General features: G+C 41.3%; 1 long non-coding RNA gene across 1 annotated transcript; it reads right to left on the minus strand.

Moving 5' to 3' along the window:
- Positions 1-1645: 1645 nt before the first annotated feature.
- Positions 1646-12745, minus strand: LOC102451733 (uncharacterized). The gene is made up of 3 exons (XR_331877.5): positions 12614-12745; positions 2819-2949; positions 1646-2729 (listed from the first exon to the last, which is right to left on the minus strand). It is a non-coding gene; the product is annotated as an uncharacterized LOC102451733 (long non-coding RNA).
- Between the last annotated feature and the right edge of the window lie 460 nt (positions 12746-13205).

A 13205-nucleotide genomic window follows, 5' to 3' on the forward strand; every position in this document is an offset into this window, starting at 1 on the left:
TGAATTTCCCGGGCTTCATTTGCATAAGCGGGGAGCCGCCATTTTTAAATCCCCGCTGGTTCGAACCCTGTGCAGCGCGGCTACACGGGGCTCGAACTAGGTAGTTCGGACTAGGATTCCTATTCCGAACTAGCGGTACACCTCGTGGAATGAGGTGTACCGGTAGTTCGGAATAGGAATCCTAGTCTGAACTACCTAGTTCGAGCCCCGTGTAGCCGCGCTGCACAGGGTTCGAACCAGCGGGGATTTAAAAATGGCGGCTCCCCGCTTATGCAAATGAAGCCCGGGAAATTCAAATCCCGGGCTTCATTTGCAAGTGCGGTATGCCTACATTACCCTCATAGTTCGAACTAGGAGGGTAGTGTAGACATACCCTACTATAGCAACTGACACATCTCAGTGTACTGTTGAAGTATCCACATTCCCAAGTTCTTAGATCTGCTTCATCCCTCTCAGAATGACCCGTATGAGCAGAAGTAATGTTTACTACTATGCACGGTAGAAAAATGTACATTTCAGCATCTTTCTGGAATATCATGAAGGGTTAAAGCTAGAGAAAAGCAGCTAACACTTGAAAAGAATGATTCATTATTTTATTTTTTCACCCTTCAAATGTCTCTAGGTGCATAAATAGCAATTATCTATGCCCACTCAAAGACCATCACGAAACTGAATTGAATTAAAATTCCCATTCTTCCAGACCCAGTCTCCCAATACAGCCATCTTCCTTAGATAAATACTTGCGCACATACAGCCCTATGCAGTGTGCCTTAAAAACAACACAGAGATCAGTGGTGGAGAGAGTTCTACAGTTCAATTAATTAAGGCTAAATACTTATATCAGCTTTCCAGGTAATTATCAAAAACAGGTTAATACTATCAGTAAATCAGTTCATTTCAAATAGGAATGTATAAAGGGAGAAAAAAATTAACAGCTCATTTGAAAGCATCACCAAACATGTAGCTTAAATGAAGCTGAATAAATATGATGACTTTGGAAAAGTTAGCTATTTTAAAAAGCTTTTAAGCCAAGGCATAAATTTGAATCAGTTTAATAAGAGCAGCTTAAATCATTCAAATGGAGTAATGATATGCAAAATCATCAGGTAGGTTTAATTGGAGAAAATCCAAGTGCATAAATAAATATACAAACCTTGATTCTGCAAACATTTTTGCATGTGCTTATAATTGTTTGCATGATTGTAGCCTAAAGGCAAAACTGAAAAAAAGCTGAACAATCACAAATAGCTATTTGGACACCCAGGCTGTGTCTAGACTGGCCAGTTTTTCCGGAAAATCAGCAGCTTTTCCGGAAAAACTTGCCAGCTGTCTACACTGGCTGCTTGAATTTCCACAAAAGCACTGACTTCCTACTATAAGAAATCAGTGCTTTTCGCGGAAATACTATGCTGCTCCCATTCGGGCAAAAGTCTTTTTCCGAAAGACTTTTGTGCAAAAGGGCCAGTGTAGACAGCAGAGATTTCTTTTCTGCAAAAAAGCCCCGATCGCGAAAATGGCAATCGGGGCTTTTTTGCGGAAAAGCGCGTCTAGATTGGCCATGGACGCTTTTCCACAAAAAGTGCTTTTGCGGAAAAGCATCCTGCCAATCTAGATGCTCTTTTCCGAAAATGCTTTTAACGGAAAACTTTTCCGTTAAAAGCATTTCCGGAAAATCATGCCGGTGTAGACGTAGCCCCAAGGAATGATTCAATGAAAAGCTGGTAGGCAGCAGACTTTCCAAACACTGGACATGCCTAAGACTGAGAAATCACTGCAAAGGGGAGGGTTTAGGTTGTAGTTTTGGGATGGACATAAAATATTGATAAATTATTGATAATAAACAAGTGAATCCTGCTGGTTTGACCTATGGCAGAGAGAGAGCCAAAGAGAGATTCCTTACCCCTCTGAGCAATAGCAGGAGTAGTTGGCTTGCTGCCTAAGTTTCTCTGACTATAATAGTTTTCATGGTATGGAGTTGCTGATAGTAATATTCATGTAAACATTTATAAAAACATTCCACCATGCACATTGCTGTCACTGACTGTAATATCTGGTTTATGAGAAACAGTGTCTCAGTTCAACCCTCAGAACTGAATTATGAAGCCAGTTGAAGAGCAGGGTGTTTAAGGAATGCAAATTGAGCCACCTATGAGTTCCTGTCACTATTCAATTAGTATTTCATGATTGCCATAATAAGTAATATTGTGTGTGCTAAGGGATGTGAACTGGATAATGCCTCAAAATGGCTTCTTAGCCTAGTGTAGTACTCCTCTTTTTTTCCCTCCACCATTCTCCATTTATCAGGTGTGTAGCAGGTGGGACTGGGGCCCTTACTCCCATCCCTATACCAGCTTAAGGAGAGCTAATATCAATACTAGCAAGAGAGTTCTACTGACCTGTGCAAAGACCAAGACTGTCCTCTCCTGTTTAGAATAAAGTGCAGGGGAAATTCCTTAGATAATTTCATGGGTCAAACACTCAGCATACATTGTGATCCTTGTTTCTTTCTCTGCTTGTTCTTCCAGATGGCAGGGAAAGGTGCACAATTAAACAATTAAAGTATTTTAATGTTTTTATGAGAAAGCTGCTATAAAAGGATGAATCTTGCATTTTGTTATTGAGGCAGTGGGGTGTGTTGTCCATTCCAACTTCTTATGGGAGAGATTTGAATCCATGCTCCTATTTCTGTTTACTGTTTTCACAAGTCTAAGCTTTGTAGTTACTTGTTTCTGAAGGAAAATAATGGAGAATGATGTCTGAGGTCACTTGACCTGAGTGTACATGGTGAATAGAATACTGAATATTATTCACTACTTACCAGGGAGTTTCTTTAGCATCTGTAGCATTGGTTTGATACTGTCTCTTGTTACTTATGTAGCAGGTGGGCAGCAACATTTTGAATGAGCTGGAGTTTCTTCAGCACAGTCCCTTTCATCTCCTTAGTCAAACCTGAAAGATGTGAATTTATGGGTTTTCCTGGTCAGTGTCCCATCTAGAAGTGTGGAATGAAAATTCCTAGCTTGGCAAAGATGGAAGAATTTATAACCTCTGTTGCTATTTGGGACTCTAGTAGCAGAGAAGAGTTCCCACTCACCCAGTCTATGAGCTACCCTTTCAGCCAAAGGACTTTTAATACTCTATTCATCTGATGAAGTGGGTTGTACCCACGAAAGCTCATGATACCATCTATATGTTTACTAGAGATACCTGAGGCCACTTAGGGGCTACTAGTCCTTTAGGTGCTGCTAGACTATTAGTTATTTTTAAAGTTTTTCCAGTTACAGACTAACTCGGCTACCCCCTAACGCTTCTTTACAACCAAAGGGTGGAGATCCTTATGATTGTGATTTGGCTAGTTTTTCTCCTTGCTAATATTTCTCTCTTGGCTAGGTATGGCTTCATCCAATTATTTTACATTCTGACATTGATCTCGCATGTCCTGTGGGGCAGCTGGGACATAGTGCTATTTGAACACGATGTATAAGATAGCTATATACTGTTGGCACTTGAGGCCACGGTGCATCTCATTCTGGTTTTACATATAAGTTTAAAGAGCATCTGAGAACCAAGGCCCTTGCAGAATGCCACAGATGAGGCATCTGAAATCAGAAATGCACTTGCCTGACACAAGTTACCTGTTAGGATGGTTTTGAATTAGGATTTGAAAATGTACTCTATGCTTCCATATTTCAGTCATACCATCTAAGTCCTGTATAATACAAATGTACATACAATGTTACACAAATACATTGATAGAACATCTTGCTCTGTGGGAAATTATATAACGTGAAAATAAGAAATGCAGTACAAATCTGTAATCTTCCTATTTGACAAGTCCCCTCACATATGTGTTTGAAACACAAGGGAGACTCTGCCAGTTTATAGATGTAGATGGCTTTGAGCATAAATCTTATTTGGATGACATTTTAAAAGTTTTCTGAAATTGAGTCTTACCAGTTTAACACATTTCTCCTTGAGGCCTGTTTTGCTCTAGTAGTACTGATATAATAGCTTGTATCCCTTGGCAAATTTCTGAATGAGAATGCCACTTGGAGTCAATTGCAGCAGGAGGGGCAATATAAAACAATTCTAGAAACTGAAGTTACTTTAGTGTGTGACAAAGTCAGACCTGATAGATTTAAGAGAGAGGTGGAAGGTCAATATATTAGCCCCAGAATAGTGAAAGCCCTGTTCCCCAGGAGCTGAAAAGAGATTAACTCAGGTTTACTAGAGATACCTGAGGCCACTTAGGGACTACTAGTGACCTTTTAAAAAAAACCCTTTTCAGGCCAGATATAGGAAGGAGGGATAAGAAACAAGGTGCAGCAGGGAGAAATGATTTCTCTGGGATTGAAGGTGTCCTCTCCTTTGTATAGTGAAAACACCCAAGTTCACTGCACCCTGTGGAAGGACTGGCAACCAAGAACCAGCATAGTAAGTCGATAGCCCAGTGAGGGGGTGAGGATAGGTATTTCTGCTTGTGTTGTGAGTTTGGGACTTTTATTTTGTTTTTCTTAATAGAACTACTTGGGACTACTCAAAGTGTAGAATAAAAACACCTTTGGAGTAAGACTGATTTACTCCAGGTCTTTCACAGCCTGGAGGAGCTATTCCGAGGCTGATGAAGTGAAGGAGGTACCTTGCCACAAGACCAGCAAGCAGTGGTAAAGAGAATGCTTGCACTGCAATTGGTGCTTTTCAACTGCATCATCTGATGTGTCATAGAACGTGCTAGATTGTTTATTATTCTTTCTTGGCAACTCAATTTTATCAATAGAAAGTAAGACAGGTAGGAAAAATACTGCTTGGGTTGGCCAAAATATGGAGAAGAGGTCCTGTGACTCTTTTTCATAGAACCACTTCCTCCAACAAGCCCAAGTCCCCTTATATTCTGATGGCTGACAGACCATCCCTTGACGTCTTCTCTGGAGAGGCTACTGCGAAAATAGGAACATGCAGTAATGCTTGCTGCTTCTCTTTTTCTACTGTGGGCAGCTGGGTGGGACAACTCCAAAACCAGCAGCACCTTAAACTCTGCCAACACTTGCAGTTTAAATCACTATAGGTATGTGTGATGTACCAGAGTACAATCCAGATAAATAAGTAGCTGTATCATCTCTGCCCTGCAGCCTAGGATGTCCTTTACATTGCCTTGCTGCTGTAGCCTCCAACTTGGAAAGCTCACAAACGACTTCCAACATGTAAGTCATTCACAACTATGTCTCTGTGGGCTACAGCCAGCCACACATTGGCTCCTATTAGCTGTAAAGATTACCACAGGGTGACCCCAAAACACTACCAGTCCCAGATTTTCCTCCAGAAATTTGTGTCCTCTACTGGTCAGCCCTCTCATAGATATTTAAAAAACATAAGAACATAAGAATGGCCATACTGGGTCAGGCCAAAGGTCCATCCAGCCCAGTATCTTGTATGATTACAATGGCCAATACCAGATGCCCTAGAGCAGTGGTTCCCAAACTTTTCAGCATCATGCCCCCTTTTTGATTTTTGAGAAACCCTCAGTCCATCCCCCCCAATAACAGCAAATCTTGCTGAGCAAAAAAAAAAAAAGGAACGGACCGTGACTGAAAAACAAAAACAGCAGCAAAACTGGGGGGAGGGGCGGGTCACTGTCAGCCGACGGTCAGGGCAGTGAGTCCCTTATTACCGGCTGAAGTTCTTTTAAATTGTGCTTGGTTCTGTTACAGCAACTGAAGGAGTCAGGTTAAAGCTTAAACAGTTACTATTTTATTGTTACAGGGTAAACTTAGTTGTTAAATGCTACTACTGTGTTACAGATAACACAGACACTACAAAGGACAGGACAGAAATTACACTAGTAAGTCACTTACAGGTACCATGAAACCCTTTTGGTTCTCTGAGCTCTTATTAAATGCATGCAAAATAGACACATAGCAGGTATATATTCTCACCCCTGCATTCCAGACTTGGCGTGGCCAGCGTCTTTCTCTCAATCCCTCTGGAAGAAGTAGGGCGAGGTTGGGCGTCCCACAGACCTCGGGAGACAATCAATACCTGCCAGCAGGTATAGATGATTGGAGCTCAAATGGGGTGGGCTGCTGAACCTCTTTTATACTCCTTGGGTTATGTAGGCTTCTTCCTGGGCTCAAGTGGCCAATTAGGAAAAATGGTTTTGAATGCTAAGTTTCCCACTAAGGGTGCAAAGCATAATTTACACCTGGGAAAATGCAGACAATGGGCACCTCTGGTATGTGATGGGCGAAGATTCCTCTCCTGGGACAGTGCAGGCGTGTCAATTACTGGTACTAGCCATCAGGGCAACGGGAGGCCCTGAGTCGTCAGCTAGCCCATTTACTGTCTGGTTTCTGTTTATGGTAGAGTCAGGGACAGGCAGCACACCTGCGTTCCCAGGGCATCAAAGGCTGACTGCCTTTCTCTTGCTCTCTGGGGGGAGGGGGACCAAGATGGGGTTCGTGGAAAACCAAGATGGGGTTTGTGTCTGGCTACAGTCACCTCACCCCCCCCCCTGGAATTTCTTCATGTCTCCCCTGAGGGGGGCATGCCCCCCGATTTGGAAACCCATGCCCTAGAGGGAGGGATTACAATGGGTAATCCTCACTTCAATCCTCATTTCAAATTTGTTACCCCAAATGAACTTGTTACCCCTGCACAGCTTGGAGACAAGCTAAGCCCCTGAGAGGTAGAGAACTGGCATGGGCCACTGGGCCCCCTACTGAACAATGATCCGGCGGGACCACTGACCGGTCCAGACTTCCCAGAGACCGTGCAAATGGCTGAGAACTGGCTGCTGAATCTGGACCCCTTTTGACGTGCCAAAAGGCCTACCAGACATCCAGGTATACACTAAGGGCAAGAAGGGAAGTGGTCCAGGGAATAGCATGGACATGTAAACACCCAGGTCAGCGTGTTTTGGGCTGGAGCCCCCGCTGACCCAGCAGCAGTCTATACTGCTGCTCAAGGGCCCTGGGCTGGGGCATAGTGGAGTGGGCAGGCTGCGCCTTTCCCCATCTCCCGTGCCACCCACCACTTGGGTGGCAGTCTCCTCCTCTCTGCCACTGCAGGAGAGCTACCTGCACCCCTCCTGAGCAAGGACACCTCAATTGTGGAATTGTTATAAACTGTTTTCCTACTGGCCCACCTTGACCAAGGGCAGGGCTTATAAACTGTTGGCCTGCCGCCCCACCCTGAACTAAGGTGGGGTTTACAGACTGAATGCTTGCTGGCCTGCTCTGAACTAGGGCTGGGACTTTCTAGACTGTGGGCTTCCAAACTGTCGCTTACTGCCCTGCCCTGAACCAGGGCTGAGGCCTTCCAAGACTGCCTTGAGCCCAGGCAGGAGCTTTTTCAACTGTGGACTTGGCTGCTCGCCCTGAACTGAGGTTGGGCCCCTGAGTGCCCTTTGCTGGCTGGCCTCCAACCCAGGCCGCCTTTATTGTTGTTTACTTTTGTTGCCCCTCCCTGAGATAAGGGCGTGGGGCTCCAAACTAGTAGTTTGGACACTACTCATTCCCCCTCAGAGACTTATCCAGGTGTAGTGGGTTGGAGTGGCCACCCCTCTGACCCCTAGAGGCTATTTCCTAGAGCTCACGAGGGGTACAGCTACACAGCAGTGTTATTTCAGAATAACATCCAAAATAACATAGTCCGCATCTACACTATAAGTAATTATTTCGACATAATGTCTAAATAATGTTGAGCTGGAGGATTTCTTACTCTGACTCCTGTAACCCCCGTTTTATGATGAGTAAGGGAAGTCAGAGGAAGAGTGCTCTTCCTCAGGCTTCCTGCTGTGTTGACAGTGCTAAAAGACTAAATAAGCTATTTCAATGTAGACTATACAATTAATGTAGCTGAACTTGCATAGCTTATTTTGGCATTAGCCATGCTGTGTAGACATGCTCTAAGTTTTCTAGGAAAACCATGTGCTACCTGTATGGTTCACAGGTCTCAGGACTAGTTCTGAATGCTGCAGGCATGGGTAGTGCTATACTATATTGACCTTAAAGTAATAGGTTATTGTTTGTATGAAAGATGTTATATAATAATTCTCATACTAGTCACACAGAACTTTCCTTCTGTAGAACTCAAAACACTTCACAAAAATGGATAATTGGCTACGTCTACACTGGCATGATTTTCCGGAAATGCTTTTAATGGAAAAGTTTTCTGTTAAAAGCATTTTCCGAAAAGCGCGTCTAGATTGGCAGGACACTTTTCCGCAAAAGCACTTTTTGCGGAAAAGCATCCATGGCCAATCTAGATGTGCTTTTCCGTAAAAAAGCCCCGATTGCCATTTTCACGATCGGGGCTTTTTTGCGGAAAAGAAATCTCTGCTGTCTTCACTGGCCCTTTTGTGCAAAAGTCTTTCAGAAAAAGACTTTTGCCCGAACGGGAGCAGCATAGTATTTCCGCGAAAGCAGATGATTTTGCCAGTCTAGACACAGCCGATAAGTATAATTGGGCAAATTACTTCTCTGTTTCAGTTTTCCAAAATGTAAAATGGGGATAAAGTCTTGCAATAAATCTGGGGCAGAGGTAGGATCAGAATACAAAATAAAGTTGTATTAAACTACAAGAATATCTCCTAGCTGGAAGTTAAGACACAACGGGTATGTCTAGACTACATGGCTCCGTCGACGGAGCCATGTAGTCTAGACATACCCAATAAGTATTAAGGCTGAAATTCTGCCCCAAACGTCAATAGCAACATTTCCAGTTTCTCCAAAGGAGCTAGGATTTCAACCTACACTTATTTCTTACTAGAATATTTACTTGGCATTGTTCTGGTCTTTAACTCAATTAATTTTTGTTTTTGGAAAACAAAATGAAAATGTACATGCTACATTTAAATCATCACTCTGGGGTGTGACTGGGGAATCTGTGTTTATTATGTAGGCTGCCCCGGGGAGAGAGAACAACCCCAGACCTCTCATCACAGCAACTTGCAGCCAGGTGAAAAGTGCCTCAACATGGCTGTGGCAGCTCTAGCAGGCACAGGCCAGGGAGGGGGTGCATATCCTCCAGCTAAGCCAAGTCCAGTTTCATCTGTGATTGTACTCCCCCACCAGAGTAAAGAATGCAGAGAACTATGCACTTTCCCCACACTCCCTGATAAAAGGGAACAGCCAATAATGTCCTGGTATAAATTGGGGGGTAGGAAAGGGAGACAAGCTTCAGATCCCCCACCCACCCTACAATATGCCTGAGGGGAGGGAGACTCAGGGCTGAAGCAGTCCTAGACAGCAGGGAAGAGGTGTGCCCTCAGCCAGCTCCTTTCACCTGTCTGGCAATTCTGTCTCTTTTCTAAACGGTTTTCTGAGAAGCAATACTATTCGAGACGTATTCCATTTTCCTGGCACATCCAACCTCTTACTTTGTTTTAAACTATGATAAGAAGAAGCTGCATATCAAATCTGAAGATCATAGCTATTTCCATTTAAGAGTACTTCTTGAACAGACAGACAGACTCTCTCAAATATAAAGAAGATTTCAGGGCCAAAAAACATACTGTAGCAGATGCAGTAATTAAGACGTTATTGGGGGTTTTGTTTGTTTATTTGTTTTGCTTTCTTATTTCTTTCTTCAGAATCTTGTTTCAAACTTTGCAGTTGTTTCATGGGGTAGTAACATGCATTTATTTAATCCAGCAGTGCCCTCTTATTTTTTATAGATCAAGTTTGACCACAAGGCATACCTTTTCTTTCTTTAAAGTACTTGCCTTTGAACAGCCTAGGTGGCAGTGAGTCAGAGTTGTTTTTGAAAACATTGTTGATTTTAAAAGATGAACCTCCTGGGTTTGGGGTATTTTTTAAAAGATTTTTTTAAATTTCTTGAAGAAAAATTTAATTTTATCTGTTATCCTTAGAGTGCTTCTATACAATTAATAATCATATATCCCTTCTGAACTATTTTAAACTGTCTCTTTTGATAGATTAAAAATAGTTGCCTCTTAAAATTGACCAATTCAGTTAAAACCACTCTGTTTTATGAAACAAGGCTGTTTTATTTTTTTCTGTTTCATTTAAACAGAAAATTGCACAGAGATTTATTGCTAATCAAAATGGCTATTGAGCTGAAAGCAGTGGAACAATGGAAAAATACATTATTGTTTCTCATAAGATCAGCCTGCACTTGAGAGAGAACTGAAACCTCCAATATTTACTGTAATGTGAATCTGATTCACACTGGTAATATATATCTTTATTTTACTGAAGCTAATACATGTATTCTTGAAATAACCTTACACCACTATTGGTAAAACATGGGGGGAGGAGAAGAGGGCATCAATTCTGCAAATGATTAACCAGCATGTAAGTGGACAAGTTGGAAAATTGCTTTCTTAAGCAATTGTAAAATAGCCTAAAAAATAAATTCTTCATTCTGCACAGGCTTGGTCATCACTGAGATCACACAATCTCTTCACTTAGACTTGGCTCATCAGGAGCTTTTCAAAACCTTTGTCAGAAAACACGAGTTCATCAAAACTGAAACTTTATTGGGGAAAGAGATTTCTCAGGTCCACAATGTGTATGTCTATTAAACAGTGCTATCAATTGACCTGAGTTTTTGCCTGCGATTAATGCTCCGTCACTTCAAAGGGGCAGTGCAAGCAGAGCTGGGGATCAGATGGAGTGCCCAGCTGATCCTTGGCTCCACGTTGCACAGCCCCTTTGAAGTGCTACTCCAGCACTTCAAAAGGGCTTTACAACAGTGGAGCTGGGGATCAGCTGGATTCTCCAGCTGGTCCCAGGCTCCTAATGCCTGCCCTTTGGAAACGTTGCCACGGTGCTTCCAAGGGGCAGCGCTTCATGGAGCCCTGACACAGCATTTCAAAGAGGAGGCGCATGCGATAAATTGCGATTAAATTTTTTAATCGCTTGACAGCCCTAATATTAAATGTTATGAGAGAGAGAAAGGCATCCCTGTCACCCATAATAGCCAGTATTTCATTGAAAAGAGCACTTAACGGGGTATGTTACAGATGCAAGTTGGTATAAGTAACAGTATTTGACTTCTGAACCTAGGTCCTGTGCTCTAAACAGACTCTCACTTCTGGCTCTCTCTTACCCATAAAGATTCTTAAGGAGACTACTTGTTCAAGTCTCCCCATAGAAACTTGACCCTCAGCTCTCTCTTTTACTGTTTTTCAAATTTCACTGTGTGCATGCAACCATTTTTTTGTTTGGAGAGGAGGCAAAGAAAATTTTCCTGGCAAAAATCAAACATGCATTATTTGGAAAGATTATCATTAAAGCCAGTGAAAACTTTTTGTTTTCTTATTGCATGAAATTTGCTCCCAGATCAGGATGACACGCCAAAATTTTTCACAAAATGAAATTCTAAAACAAAAAAATGCATTTCAGGTAATCAGAATATTGTAATTTTAACAATATTTTTGTTCTTAAAATAAAATTAAAAATGAAAAGTTTGGATTGAAAAAATATTGGAATATTTTGTTCCAAAAGCATCGTAATGAGATTTTGACATTTAGATGTTTCTTTTCTATTTTTCTAAATGAGATTTCTTCAATTGGTATGACTTAACAAAAATGTTGTTTGTCAAAACAGCATTTTCAAACAGAAAAAAATCAATACATTTCCATCTTTCTATCTCACGAAGTTAGATAATGCTGTTTTCCAGCTTTCTGGATATCTATCTTGAATTAAAGCTGATTTACAGGAGATGGCAGAAGTGGTGCATGGAAAACAAAGTAGTATTTCTGGCACACTTTGAAACAATGGGTGTAACAAATAAATTATATTTTTCAAAGATACTCTAATTTTATGAGCACAGGTGCTGTCTTTTGGCAAGCACTTTGAAAACAGGAAAAGCAAGTGATCTTTTCATTCAAGAAATCTGTGCTCCATTGTGCAATTCTTACAAGTTAGCTGGGCCAAATTCCCTGTTTGAGACCAAATGTGAATGCTGATACCAATGACATATATAGAAATACTTTATTTATAATCTTGAAAACATTCAAACAGATAATCCCATTATGAGCTTTTAGCACAATAGTTTTTAAGTCATATCAATTCATGAAACTTCATTTAGAAAAAAATGTAAATGTCAGATTGGGATGTGCCTGTGAAAGACACAGAGTAGAAACAACAAAAAAAGAGAATTTCATTTGGAAGGGTAGAAGGAAAATAACCTTTAAGTATTTTTTAAAAACCCTCAAAAATATCTAGAATAGAAAAACAAACAAACAAACTTCAATTGTTTCTTTCAACGAAGTGGTCTATAAATATTGAAGAACTGAGCTGTGAAAGGTACTGTTGAGGCAGGCATATTTAGTGGAATTTTAAAGACTGTGAAATTGAGGCACAGAACAGTTAGTGAATTAATGAAGGTTTCACACCAAGTCTGTGGGCTAGTAAAGAATAGAATTTACAAGTAATAACTTCCAATCCTGTATTTACTACAGAATTCTCTGAGAATATTCTGCAGCAGCAGATGAATGAATGGATGGAACTTAAAAACAAACAAACTAACAATAAAAAACAAAACTCAGGTTGGTACCTTCTGGGATAATCCGAATATCTGGAGAAAATACACCAAATTAAGTGTTTGTAGCTTCACTAAGAAGGTTCTGGAAAAACTCTGATCCTACCTTCTTCTTCTCTAAGTATTGTCTCCAAGAAATCTCCAACTCTTGCTGCTATATCCCAACTTCTCACTTGGAAGTTTTCTTTGTCTCCTTCACTCATGCCCAAAATCATGCACTCTTTTTTGCTGCCTGCCATTTCTGACTAGGCAACAGCCTTCCTGTTAGTATAAGGGATGGTGACTTTTCAAACTAGGTTCAGAGGTCATTCTTGGATTAGATAGCAGCATAGAAAAGGTATGAAGAGTGGAATGCAAGAAGCTAATGGTTCACTAAGGCTGCTGGATATTGGATTAGAGTAGACAATGAAAGGATGTAATAAAATCCAAGGACTAAGAGGCCAACTGGGACAGAATTTTATGGTAATGAGGACAATTTTGTATTTGAATCTGTGTACAAGGTGATCATTGAAAGGTATTCAGAGATGGGGTGACATGGTCATATCTTGTTCATTCTGACTGAGGGGGATGTCATCTGTGTTTGGAGGAAAAACACATCACAGTAAGCAATATTTGGATACAGTAGATGGGAGAGATATAGAGAGAAATCAAAGATCATGCTTATCTGGGTGACAAGGTGATAGTGTCAATGTTTTTGT

This window comes from Pelodiscus sinensis, chromosome 3 (assembly GCF_052426305.1).
Source record: "Pelodiscus sinensis isolate ZL-2025 chromosome 3, ASM5242630v1, whole genome shotgun sequence".
Classification (NCBI taxonomy): domain Eukaryota; kingdom Metazoa; phylum Chordata; order Testudines; family Trionychidae; genus Pelodiscus; species Pelodiscus sinensis.